General features: G+C 33.7%; 1 protein-coding gene across 7 annotated transcripts in view; it reads right to left on the bottom strand.

Moving 5' to 3' along the window:
- Positions 1–12,135, bottom strand: part of LRP1B (LDL receptor related protein 1B) — a 1,877,633-nt gene that overhangs the window by 949,973 nt on the left and 915,525 nt on the right. The gene's annotated exons all lie outside the window — the stretch shown is intronic.

The raw sequence follows: 12,135 nt of genomic DNA on the forward strand, positions 1-12,135 counted from the left end.
ATGAATTCTTTATATATTTTGGATATTAAACCTTATCAGTTACATGGCTTGTAAATACTTTTTCTCCTATTCCATAGGTTGTCTTTTCACTGTGTTGATGCTTGCTTTTGCTATGAGAAAGTTTAATTTGATGTAGTCCAATGTATCTATCTATCTATCTATCTATCTATCTATCTATCTATCTATCTATCTGTCTATCATCTATCTATTTTTTTATTGCTTGTGCTTTAGGTGCCATATCCAATAATTCATTAGCAAGACCCATGTTAAAGAGCTTTATTCTTATGTTTTCTACTAGGTTTCAAGGTTAGTGACCTTACATTTACAACTTTAATCTACTTTCAGTTAATTTTTATGAGTAGTATAAGACATGGGTCAAGTTTCATTCTTTTATATGTGAATATCCAATTTCCCCAGCACAAATTATTGAAGAGAATATCTTTTCTCCATTGACTATTCTTGGCTTCTTTGACAAATATTAGTGGACTCTACATGCTTGCATTTATGTCTGGGCTCTCAATTCTGTTCCATTGGCCTATTTGTCTGTTTTTGTGCCAGTACCATGCTGTTTTAATTAATACAGCTTTATAGTATAGCTTGAAATTGGGAAGTGTGATGTCTCCTGCCTAAGCACAATTTTTACAAATGCTTACAAAGACAACCATCTAACTAAAACTGAAAGAAGACCAAACACCTCGACATCTGTCTTTTCCCTTCGAAAGATTTAAAAAAAAATCTTTAGTAAAAAAACACTTGATATTGGAAAACATCCACCTTAAACATAAAGCCAGGTCAGATTCTTCCAAGTCAAACCAGTTAAAATCTGGCTGAAGGGAAAATAGAAATTCTGTTTTAATATCCTGCAAGGCTCAGCAGTGAAGCAGAGTGAAGTATAAATCAGTGTAAAATATGACTGTTGTTTTTTACTTCTTTTTTTTTTTTTGCTTGTTTGTTTTTGGTTTAATATGATTATATGGCCTATTGTAAAATCCTAAATTTATGTTCACATGTTAAAGAGTGATAAAAAACAAGGGGAATGATATCAAGTACTTATTTTATTATTTTTACCTTTTGTCTTTTCCTTTGTAGTGTTTACAAAGCAATGTTTTCTTAGTTTTCAAAAATAACTGTTTGTGTCTGATTCATTATTTACCTCAGAAATTCCAAACAAATTACTGATTAGCATTGTGTTTGTTGTTTAGAATGTGTTTTTCTTGTAAACTGTGATAACCATATTTTCTGATTTTAATATTTGATATTTGACATATAATTCTAATATACTCCAAGCTCTGTGGGAGTATGGATCATACCATTATCATGATGCCCTGGTCAAACCTGTGTGATACTGTAAAGTTGCCCATATATTTCCAAAAAATGTATCAGTCCTGTCTACTTCCTATTTTAATAGATCTGAATGAAAAAAAAATCAAAATAATTTTAAACTAATTGAAAATATAAATCGTTTTTTTCCAGCTATGGCACAGATTCTTCCAATATACAAACTATTCTCTGGCAGTAAGTAAAAAAAAGCTTTCATGCTACTTGAGAATCATTTTATAAGGGGAACAGTACTTTACCTAAAATTACCCCAGTGGCTTAGAAATACTCACATAGCTTCTAAAAGTGTTGGAGAATGTGATAGAATGAAAGTTCCTGCTAGTTTCTTAAACAATGTGTTTAAAGATTTAAAAAAGGGATACTAGCAATGCTATCCAGAGTGCCCCACCCAAGTGTCTTCTCAGTATTGTAGAAAATGCTACAGAAAACCAATCAAACAAACAAATGAACTGCAATTTGCCTTGAAAAGAGTTAAGTAAAATATTCCTTAGAGTGAGTTTTAATGATTATGGCTAAATGGAAATGTTGGTGTTCTCCTAAAAGAGGGAATTAAACATTGCAAAAAAGTATTAATCCAAATTCCAAATAATTTTAGCTAAGGGAAAAGAGACTGATCGGTGAATGGAAAGAAAAATAAAAGACAAAGGAATACACGTAAGAATGGACTATCCTACAAGAATGGAGGTGACCATGTACCGTAGTTCTAATCAAGAAGACATGAGGAAATGTCTAGTTTGTGAGCTCTTCTACACCCAAGAAACAATACTGTTTTTTAACTAAATTCCATATTTCTATACAGGATCTCTGGAATGTCAGAATTCTTTTTATGATCACAGAGGAATTAGCCTGAAAAGATTACATTAAAGTTAGCATCTCAGAACAAAGAAGTGAAAGGAACCCATGTTTTTTAATAATATTGTTGAGCCAATAAAATAACCAACCCAGATTTTTAACTGAAATCATAAATTCCTTTAGAATTTAAGATATATAGCTGTTTTTCTGTTATTTTTATCTGAGTGGACAGGATTAACCAGAGTGATAATTCAGAGAAGATACTTCTTTTAAAATAAGTGGTTGGAAGGTTGGGAAGACACTGAATATAATTCTAAAATTGAACTGTGAACTCAGTAATTTAGAGAACAACTTAGTAAATATTAAAACAATTATAGAGTGAAAAAGAGACAGAACAACAAAGAGAACAAATCAAGATATTGAATACTTTGCATTGTTTTTGGTTTATGAATGATATGAGTCAAGAACAAACTGGCAATTGAAATAGTTTGGGTTGTTTCCAATAAAGCCTGAACTGAACATAAACCACTCCCAGTTGCTCTTCCATATCCCCACTAATTACAACATAATGGAAAAATTATTTGTAAGAAAGAGACAGTAATTAACGATAATGCCATGCACGGATCTCCACATGCAAAAAGCTAAGAGGAATTTGGAAAGAGGTTGAACCTAAACAAAATTAATTAATGAGAATAATTTGAATCATATATAAGATAGCTACTATGGATTCATACTCTTGAGTGAGCCTTTAAAGTACTAACTTCAGTAAAAATAGTACCTATCATGAAACACATACTTGCATATCCCCATTGTCTCGTCTATTCACATCAGCAACTCCTAAAAGGAACTTTAGATTGAAAAATGTCAGGTAGTGACTCTCCCGATGTGCTTAGTATATTGGCCTAAGATAAGTAGATGTCCATTGCTTAGGTAATTCTCTATGAACCCAAATGCCATCCAAGATGTTAGACTCACTAAGAGAAGGTAGTAGTAGTCTAAAATAGGAAATAAGCATAGAGATATTTAGACAGATTATAGAGAGATAAAAAGATAGAAATATATTTAAGTTCAAATGATAGACACTTGAGTTTCTCATTGGTAAGAAAACACATTAGAATTTTTTTGGAATAATTCTTACACATTTATTTATAAGACTAGAGATGTTATCATTGTACTGCATTAATCACTCATTGAGTGTAAGGAGAATGGACAACTTGGGACTCTCTTTCGTACAGTTGAATGCAGAGGTCATCCCACCTAAGCACTACTGCTAGGTGTAGGACTGAGATTGTTTAAAAGATATGCTAATAACCCAAAATATACATTTAGCAATTCATTTGTTCAGACTTTTGTTGTTTTTAAGAAATTTTTAAGTTCAAGATGCCTAAAAAGGAAATACAGCAAAAGAATAATTATTGGAGCTATTGAAATGTCTCCGTTTCTCTCTGAGTTTTCTTCTAATGAAGAAGGATATGTGGGAGCATTTGAGATCTTGCTCTCTGGCATATGCATATGTTGTCAGTTTAGCTCAAATAAACTTTTATAAAAATTCTCTACAGTTTGCACATTCCTTATAGGGACATTTTCTTGGTGCAGTATGGCAGGATTCTGAAGAAGACCACCTAGGACCATCCTGTGGACCCGGACCCGGTGCTCGGTACAAGCAAGGGTCCATTGTACCCAACCGCCTCCTCACTTCATATCCGGTGAACTTCGGCAAGTTGTTCTCAGAACTCTAGGTCTCTTTGCTTTAAGTAGCAGGCCACGAATTTGTTTGAGCTGTTCTTAAAAAATCCTCAAGGTGGCTAAGGGTTGAGATAACTGAGGGAAAGGAAGAAAAATCCCTTTTGCTTTAAATTTTGGCTTTTAATTGGATTGATTACTGAGAATCTAAACAAAATAGTTTCTAGTGAAATGAGAGACTGAAGTTTTCTTAGCTCTGGAAGAAAGAAAACAAACAAAAAAAAACCCACACAAACAATAAAATCTTGCTTCCTCAACCTGAAGAGCCAATGGGGTGATGACGGTTGTTTAGAACCACAAATCTGGAGTGGGAGTGATGGATCCACTGTAGTAACTGTAGTAACATAGCCAATACCACAGAAACCAGCAGGAACCCCGAGAAGGACAGGGCACCCTGGAATAGGTACACCCTAAAAAGGGGGCCTGTTCTTGGAAAGCATTACAGTTCTGGCGACATCTGGAAAGTTCTTGATGGCCTTTGCTCAGATATTCTTAGTTGACTAAGAATCTTTGTGTACTTGCCTGAAGAAAAATTTCCTCTGGGATGCAAAACAGTCCTGTAGAGCTATCAATCATATATGGTTCATCTGGAGACAGGCACCTAACGGATGGTTTTCCCTAGAAGTATGTTCAGATTCTACAGATCTCAAAATTAACATAGGAAATTGTTCCTCTAAAGCCAATAAACCCCATGACAGTCAAAATCACATTAATACTAAGATGTCCAAAATAGGGATACTTTCATACTTCTCAATTCATCTTTTGTGTGCATAATTAGAAAGAGCTATGTATAAAATTAGGCAGAATGGATGGAAAGCATATTTAATTGGTCTCTCCAAGTTTCAAAAAAAAAAAGGATTTAGATAAATAGATGTCAACCTATGATGTCATTTAGGCATCAACCCAATTCTTTGAGGTATTAAAAATGGCGGTCCTTATTTTAACAGAGAGAAAGTCATTTGGAACTTGACTTGTCAAGGAAAGATATAAATTGTAAATGCGTCCAGAGCAAGATTTGGATCCAATTGTTCTTTTATAAACTAGTAAGTTTTTCTCACTGCTTAATGGTCTCTACTTGTGTCTGTCTATGTGTGTCTATATATGCATGTTGTAAATGTGAGATAATGTCTACTTCTGGATGATATTATTAAAATTAATTTAAAGGCAAGTTCTTATAAGGATTGGGTATTCTAAAATTCTCGAAAGCATAGAAGCTAATTAAAATGCTTTTCAGTTTCATGTGATCTAGGACTCATCCTTAGTACAGCGTTTCCCCCAAAATAAGACCTAGCCAAACAATCAGCTCTAATGCATCTTTCGGAGCAAAAATTAATATAAGACCTGGTCTTATTTTACTATAAGTAAAGTAAAATAAAAATTTTCTTATAGTAAATTAAGACCAGGTCTTATATAATATAATGTAAAGTACTATAATAAAATGTAATATAATGTAACGTAATGTAATGTAGTGTAATGTAATACAATATAATATAATATAATATAATATAATATAATATAATATAATATAATATAAAGGACTGGGGTCTCAAATAATATAATACAATAGAAGACCCAGACTTATATTAATTTTTGCTCCAAAAGGTGCATTAGAGCTGACTATCCAGCTAGATCTTATTTTTGGTGAAACAGGGAAAATGAAAGCTAGCTTAAGTTTACTGGTTTAAGTAAAACACATATCTTTATTTTGCCTGGGTTTTACAAAAAATAAGTCCATGTTAATAATGGACTTTGACATCTATAAAAAATATTTCTGGATGTTATAAAATATACAAGCTACAAAATATTAATTCCTTACTTAGTTTTCATTAGAATTTGAGGTTTTAGGGGTTAAAATCTTAATATATGTAGGAATAACTGCATTGTTCCAGAAGGGCCCTGGAACACTTCAAAAGATTTTTTTTAAATATTAAATTGCATGGGAATTATTATAAAATAAGTGATGTAAAAGTCCTAGGGTGTGTTGTATGCATAAACAATGCTCTAAATTAAACAAATTTTCAGGACTATGGGAAACCTAAGACAGCTGCTTCGTTCTTCCCTGCTCCCTCTCTTCCCATTTTTCATTGTTTGCATTCCTTCATCCATCACAGTGCATTTAAGATGGATTTAGGTGATGGAATTTATAAGAAGACATTATTGAAAGGAGACATCTTACACTATTGCCAAGGTTTGATAGCGTCACTTCAAGAAAATGTGAAATTGGTAATAGCTTCCTTTCACACCAAGCTCACAGAAGACAAAGACTCTAAAGATCATTGATTATCACCTGGAGATTTTGTTTATTGTAAAGGACATCATATAAAAGACACTATCCAACATCATTAGACAGGATATTATCAAGCGCCTAACCATGAATGGACATTTACCACTGTCTAAGGACATGTAAGAGGACAAGAAGCCATAAACATTGGAGGTAGACAGCTATCCCAATACATTGATGAGATCTGTACACCTACGGGTTGATGGTGAACTCAGAATACATTTTGTTTGGTTGTCTTTACCTGTCTGGGAATGATATTTGTCATCATAATACTTATACTAGTTTTGTTTTGTTTTTTTTTTTTATATAGTCCAACTATTTATGACTACTGAACATGTATAACTGTGAATAATCTTTTCATGGCTTACATAAATGTCATACTAGATGTCAAATACAGAAAAATGAGACAAAAGGCAAAACTTGGATCATGATAGTTTACAGGATAGAGATGATCCAGAACATTTTTGTCACAATGAAAGCCAGAAGACCTGGCTGCCTTCCATTTACCTACCCTTCCCTTTTTGGGAAAACTTTGGCCTCAACTCAGATCCTGTTGTTATGGCATTGCCCCATCCCCAATGGTCAACAAGATGCCTTTGATACTGAGACTTCCTAAGAATGAGCCTTCCTAGGGCTGTGAAACCACACGATCCAATCTAAAGGTTGGTTGTGAATACAGGCTTTGGATTGATTTATGACCAAAAAGGGGAACTGTGGATGGAAAAAAAAAAAAAGTGTGTGTGGGGTATTCTATGGAAAGTAACCTCATAGTGTGACCTAATCATAAATTCCTAACTGGGCAAGTCCTGGTGGGTAGTCACACCTCAGGCCTATAACTTCATTATTAAAAGATTTCTCTTTGTCTTAAGTCAGCCCTGTCCATTGTTTCTGTTCATTTAGGTTAAAACACCTTTGAAATAAGCAGTAGTCATATTCAAGAGAGCACGTAGGCTTGTTAACTATTGTGTAATTCAATTCCCACCTTCATGTCATCTTTCTTACATCCTCACCTTAATATCTAATACATAAAAGAAGCTGCAGATCTGTTATTCTCAGGAGCATTTGAGATCTAGCTCCCCAGAATATGTTGTCAGCTGGGCTCAACTAAACTCATAAAAATTCAAAAAAGAAAGAAGAATATGCAAGAAGATTTTGAGGGAGACTACATTTACATTGACTACAAGAAAGATATCTCTCTTTGAACACTGGGGAGATGTATCTGATTGTAGAAACTTGTCATATGACTATATTGAAGTGGTGAGGGAGGGTAGGAGATTATCTATCTATCTATCTATCTATCTATCAATCATATTTCTACCAATAGATAGATAGATAGATAGATAGATAGATAGATAGATAGATAGATAGGTAGATAGATAGATTATTTCTGGGTGTCTGTGTAAAGGGCAGTTCTTACTTAAAAAGTCAAGACTCACAATTTATAACGTATCAAAGTGTGAATATGAATTTCAAGTGATTAGCGAAAGTCATGAATTAAAGAAGAACACATGGCCCTTCAAGATTGACACTTCTATGAGGAGAAAAAAAAATACACAGGGGTATGTCTTCACATGATTCTTAATGTTCAAACCCATAACAACTACAGAACCATCTCAATCGTCAAATCAATAGGTAGTGGTTAACTGTGGGGTTGCAACCTGAAGGTTTTATTTGCTCACAGTGTAGTCTGAGGGAATTTTATAGCCAAAGGTCTACAACAATTCTTATGTCCTATTGCAAGTGAATAGTGAATACAGGCTCTAACTTGGAAACTGGACTGGTTCCAGGAACCACATAACCGGAGTGAGAAACCTGATATTTACCTATAGGATCTTCTTGTTACAAAGAAGGGCACAGGCAAACTTACTTCATTGTCTAGCTTCCCACATGCACACAGCATCTCAGATTAGAATTTCATTAGTCAGCCCTGTTCCCTGATGAGTATTAACTTTGATTCAATCTTTACCTCCTCAGCCATGATTAGTTTCACCAACAGTGGGGACCAGGTGGGTGAGGGAAAAGGGTTTATTAACTATAAATACTGTCAATCACTTCTGCATGAATTCAACTTCTGAGACTTGAGCTTTACTCCTCTGCCTCCGGGAAGATGGCCTGCTCTTGTAGAGAATATAGACAGTACTCTTTACCCTCAATAATGACACGGAGTCACATATTCACAAATAAATCCTACAGGTCACTGCCATTCACTCTTTTTTTTTTTTTTTTTTTTTTAGGTTTTAGAAATAACATTTATTTTTTTGAAAGTTAACATGTGCATATAGTAAGAAAGTGAAAACACAAGACAAAGTCATAATCACAAGCAGTTTGGTTTGATGTGTCCTTCTAGGTCCTGTGTGTATCTACACAACTAAGCTTCCATTTTTATGTAATTAAGATTGTATAGTTATGTATCAAGCTTTTCCACACGTATGAATATTTACTATTTCAAAATCCCAAAACTATATGAGTATTTTGATAACCAAGAACACACTACACCAACTCAATCTGGAAGAAAAAAAATGTAATCTTGCCTTTCTTGGCGACAAAAATTTCATAAAGGATAAAAACGGCAACAGGCCTCTATGATAAAGGTATTGGCAGAGTTACAATTAAAATACTGCATTCCCTTCATGTTCAATTAAAAATGAGACATAAAGCAACAGAGTACACAAAGTATTCTAAGAGAATTCATTATGATCTACACTTTTAAAATATTAACGAGGCAAATTTCCACGGAAATACTTGTGTATTTCGATAGTAAAGCCAACAGACGCTCACACATCGGTGGTTATCATCACAATGTAAATACGAACACACCTGCATACATCCCTCCCTCTATCCTTCCTTCTGCCCCTCTGCCGCCAAACTCAAGAGCAAGTCTCATGAACAAGTCGGGACATCCATTTGTCAGAGATGGTTTAACAATTCCATGTCCAAGCTGCCTCTTTTCTAGCAATTGTAACAAAAAGATATTTACAAATTGGTTAATTCACTAGCTCTACTTTTTATCATAGTCACCTCAGGCCATTCACTCTTTATAAGTCAAAAGTCTAACCTCCACACAAAACCAGTATATACTGTACTTGGAAAATATTCAATTTCTGCTGTTGAACATGCCATGGGAGATTTCCCTATCTCCCTTAATTTAGCCATCTCATATAAGTCTATTGAGTTTGGGTACTATACATGGTACTTCAAGTACCCCAAAATATATGTTTCCCAAATTTTCAATTACAACTTCAATACTATCACTAAAACAGTTCTTAAATGTTATAGTTTTTCTAATAATTACGATGCTTAGGATTAATTGATCCCTCTTTTTCAATATTGTTTCAATAATTCATGGTAAAATGAATTCTTATCTCAAGTTTAATGTGATAATTTTAAGAGGAAGCTTAGGGCCATGCCTTAGAAACAAAAAATGTGAACTAGCTCCACTCCAACTTTCATTAGACCACAAATACTACATGGTTTATTATTGAAATAATGTCATCTTCAAAAATACAGGTTAACTACAAAGGTAACTATGAAAGGAATTTATTCCTATCTTTATCTTTTGAAATACCTTGAAGGTAATCAAAAACAATCTTACACAAAATGAGTTATTAAAATAATGTTTCCTCTGATACTTTTCCTATATACAGTTACTCTGTACTTTCGCTACCAACTTCCTGTATATAGTTCATCTTTATTCCCCAGCTATACAACATTTTTCATAATAGTATCATAATTCTTGACATATTAATAGTTATTTCTGAGGCAACATGGAAAAAAGAACGTCACATACTCCACAACTCAGAAGTGTTAAAATGTTTTATACGTTTTACTTAATTTAATCCTCACAACAGCACTTTATGGTAGTATTATCATTATTCATATTTTTAAGATGGGAAAATAAGGAACAAAGAGTCATCCAGCATCACACAGCTAGTAACTGGTGGAGCCAAATTTTTATCTCAGGGAGAGGGACTCCAGCATTAAGCTCTTAACCATTAAACAAGCAGAGCCCTAATAACTGCTTCCAGAAACGCTATTATTGATGTTGGATCTCTATGCTACCTTCCAATCTATCAAACATTTTTTGAACATTTCTTCAAGGAACCATTGGAAGAAATCATTGCTAAAATTTTAAAGGAAGAAGAAAATCTCAAGAAACATCTCAAAATAAATCAGTCTGAATTCACGAGTCAATACAAACATATCAAAAAGCAACAGAATGAACAAACAAGGTTTATAAGCAATCTCTTTCTGCCAGATTTGGATTGGAGCCTTGTGCAAGTCATATTCAGAGTCCAGAGAAAATCAGTAATTTATATTCACCCATGAAGAACAATAGCAACACTTTAATTTAATAGAGATAACGTGTTAATACTATAATAGCCCTTAGATAAAAAGGGAAGAGGAGGTTGAGAAAGCGAAGTTAAAAGTATAAACAAGAAAATATATCTATTTTTCAATGCAACATTTGGGGAGGTAAGAAAAATCCCCCTGTATTTCCATATCTGTTAAGGTCAAGTTCTAAGTGTCAGGTTAGATTTTAATACATTCTGGTATTTCCCAACTGAAGTTATAACAGACGAATAAAAAGATATATCACCCTATACAATTAGGGAAAGGTAGGAGAAGTCCCACTGTTCATACATTTCCCCTTTAGCAGGTTGTGCACCTGCTATAGTCATGTCCTAGCCTATACTATTCAAATTACTCTCCAGTCTAACAGTGTAAACTAAAGAAAAAAAAACTTATGTTTACTTCTATAGATAGCATCACATTAATTCTAGCCAAATTTCTTATATTAAGGAAAAAGTAGAATATATTTGAAAGTGTTCTACTACAAACAGGCTTTCTACAACTCTATGAAAAAAATGTGCTGGAGAGACAGCAAACTGAAACAAAAATTTTCAAAGAACTTATTATAATAAATGATACATGGCAAAGTTATATTTACAAAGTTATTAGGCTCAAAGGATAGAATAAATGCAGACAATGTCGGGTTTTCTACTCCTAATTCATTTGACAACAATGACAAAATATGGTTCTTTCACATAATGACAGGGAGAAATAGGAAACTTGAGAACATAAAACATGGTGGTGCTCAGCAAGGGAGATGGTGTTCACATATATATTTCAGATTGGCAGTTCTATTTGAGAAGGGTCTCAGGATCTTTGTTTTTCAAGAGTGGGAAAGGACAAAAATGGTAGAATGAGGAGAGAAACACAAAAGCTTCCCTTTTTAACATTTTGACAGACAAGATTGTCTAAAGGCTAACCTGAAATTCAGTTAGCACATGCAGGGAAAACCATGCAGGCAAATATACTTTCTAAACAGAATGCAAAAAGAATGTTATTTGCACATTTGTACATTTCCATTTTTTCCTTACTACCCTTATCCAACAACCCACACAAATAAGATTAAATGCAGCTTCTTTTACTAATGTCTTTTGAAGCATCACTGCAGTTAGATTGAGTCAAGTAACCATCTGCTGCAAGTACAAATAGAGCTACATTCAAGAATTATATTATACAGCCTTCCTTGCAAAGTTCTTACGTGCAAGCTGTTCTTGTCAAAATCAGAACCATTGTGATGATGCATCTTAATATTCAATCAGACTTTAAGTAAAGAGTGACAAAAGTCCACATATGGATGACAGCTGTTTCTTCAGTAAATATTTCCCCATTTATTGAATGGAGGCTTATGGCTGTTTAAGATATGTTCCATCAAACATTTCAGCCTGAACTCTCTGGGAATGATTAAAACAATAACAAGGATAAAATTCCACTTTTCAAATTACATCTGGAAAAACAACAGCTCCTCCAATTAAAGTTGCACAATATGCCATTAATTTGAGAGTATCCAGTATTAAGAGGATCCTCTAATACTGACTGGTGAAAGAACTGAATTTATAGGACTCTATACATTTTTTGTCATTGCCTCTCTAATAATAGCATAACCTTTATAAAATTAAAGCAAAATTTCTATA

The sequence above is a fragment of the Rhinolophus hipposideros genome, assembly GCF_964194185.1.
Source record: "Rhinolophus hipposideros genome assembly, chromosome: 6".
Lineage (NCBI taxonomy): Eukaryota > Metazoa > Chordata > Mammalia > Chiroptera > Rhinolophidae > Rhinolophus > Rhinolophus hipposideros.